Source organism: Suricata suricatta, chromosome 1 (assembly GCF_006229205.1).
Source record: "Suricata suricatta isolate VVHF042 chromosome 1, meerkat_22Aug2017_6uvM2_HiC, whole genome shotgun sequence".
Taxonomy (NCBI): domain Eukaryota; kingdom Metazoa; phylum Chordata; class Mammalia; order Carnivora; family Herpestidae; genus Suricata; species Suricata suricatta.
This window is the reverse complement of record NC_043700.1, coordinates 77,298,987-77,301,300: the sequence shown is the minus strand read 5'-3', so window position 1 is coordinate 77,301,300 and position 2,314 is coordinate 77,298,987. Positions and strand designations below refer to the sequence as shown.

Here is a 2,314-nt window from a genome sequence, read left to right as displayed (position 1 = left end):
CAACACTGTCCTTTTAATAGTCTTTGGTATGACAGAAAACATAAAACCAGAGGCCACATACCTATCTTATCCACACATACCATCAACATCAAGAGGTACTCCACTACTGCCTCAGGCAGTTTATCCTAACAAGCAGTCTGCCCCCCAACCACTCAGGTATCCTGGTGACCCAGCTTGCTTTCCATCACTCATCCATTCCTTGTATTTTCCTCTTGCTACTGTCTGTAAAACAGAAATCAGCTAAATCTTATATTTTGTAACAGCTACATGAATATTTCTGATGCTTAAGTAATATTAAAAGATTGATTATTGCAATGTGGTATCAATACAAGATGGCATTAAAAATTTTTTTCTTAATGTTTATACAGTTTTGGAGAGACAGAGACAGAGCATTAATAGAGGAGAGGCAGAGAGATTGGGAGACACAGAATCTGAAGCAGGCTCCAGGCTCTGAACTGTCAGCACAAAGCCCAATGTGGGGCTCAAACTCACAAACCATAAGATCATGATGTAAGCTGTAGTTGGATGCTTAATCAACTGAGCCACCCAGGTGCCCCAAAACAAGATGCATTTTATAGACAGAGACAGAGAGAGGAAAGTTACTTCGGAGTTCCTTAACAGTAAATATTTAACTTAGTCATTTAGTAGCTGTGTAATTTGGTCAAATTAATCAATTTGTTTCCTTCATCCTACAAAGAGCATATAACAATTATAAGATTATTATAGGGATTAACTATGAGAATACATAAAGAATGCTTCACAAAGACGCGCACAAAGAAAGCACTCAGTAACTGTTAACTATTGTTAATGTTATGAGGACAAGAGGCAGTCTGTGCAAGGAACAGAACGCCAGGCCTAGGTAAACACCTGGAAGAACCTGGGTGTCTCCACACGCCAGCCCTGCCTTCCTTTCATATTTCAGTGCTAAAAGGTGTGAACGAACAATTACAGATGAGCAACATTTGCAATGAGCACAGACACTTAGAAGGGTCTTTTTTAGCCAAGAGGATTCAGATTTAACCTGTTGCTATTGTGAATAATCCTAGAATTACTCCCCAAGTTGTAAACAGCATGCTGGATAGGCTGGAGTTTGTGGCCAGTCATATAATATTTTTAACAGGCATGGGGAAATAAAGTCTAGTAAAGAAATGACTAAATGTTAACATAGTTGAAATAACATTACTTTACTTCTTTAACATGGAAAATTATCTTTTCATCTGACAAATGCACATGACAGTCGCCAGTTTCCCATGTATCTTCTGTTACGTGATATTAAAGATACGGCATAATTTCATTATGGTAATCATTCCCTTTACAGTCATTTTTTACTATGAAACATTTCATATACTTTTTAAATGTAGAGAATATAACCCTTGCATATACACTACTCGTCTTAAGAAATAAAACCTTACAGTATCTATCCAAGGGATACAGGTATGCTGTTTGGAAGGGGCACATACACCCCAATGTTTATAGCAGCACTATGAACAACAGCAAAAGTATGGACAGAGCCCTAAATGTCCATCGATGGATGAATGGATTGAAAGGATGTGGTGTGCTCTCTTCCTCTGCGCTGTCTGTGGAGGTGGCAGCCATCTGTTACTCGGTATCATGGCCGCCCTCAGATCTCTGGTGAAGCCCAAGATCGTTAAAAAGAGGACCAAGAAGTTCATCCGGCACCAGTCAGACTGATATGTCAAAATGAAGCGCAACTGGCAGAAACCCAGAGGCATTGACGATAGGGTGCGAAGAAGATTCAAAGGCCAGATCTTGATGCCCAACATTGGTTATGGGAGCAACAAGAAAGCAAAGCACATGCTGCCCAGTGGCTTCTGTAGTTCCTAGTTCACAACTCAAGGAGCTTGAAGTGCTGCTGATGTGCAACAAGTCTTACTGTGCAGAGATTGCTCACAATGTCTCCTCCAAGAACCGTAAAGCCACTGTGGAGAGAGCGGCCCAGCTGGCCATCAGAGTCACGAATCCCAATGCCAGGCTGCGCAGCGAAGAAAATGAATAGACAGTTTATGTGCACATCATATTTGTGTTAATAAAACCATAAAACTACCCCCAAAAAAGATGTGGTGTGTATATATAAAAATATATATAAATATAAATATATATATGTAAACACACACACACACACACATACACAAGAGTATTACTTGGCAATCAAAAAGAATGAAATCTTGCCATTTGCAACAACATGGATAGAATTAGAGGGTATTATGCTAAGTGAAATCAATCAGAGAAAGACAAACATGACTTCACTTATGTGAGTACTTTAAGATACAAAACAGATAAACATAAGGGAAGG

The 2,314-nt window shown here is 39.4% G+C and overlaps 1 pseudogene; it reads left to right on the top strand.

Annotated features, from left to right (window-relative positions):
* The first annotated feature begins 1,598 nt into the window (after positions 1-1,598).
* LOC115306008 lies at positions 1,599-2,064 on the top strand (annotated as a pseudogene).
* Positions 2,065-2,314: the final 250 nt, after the last annotated feature.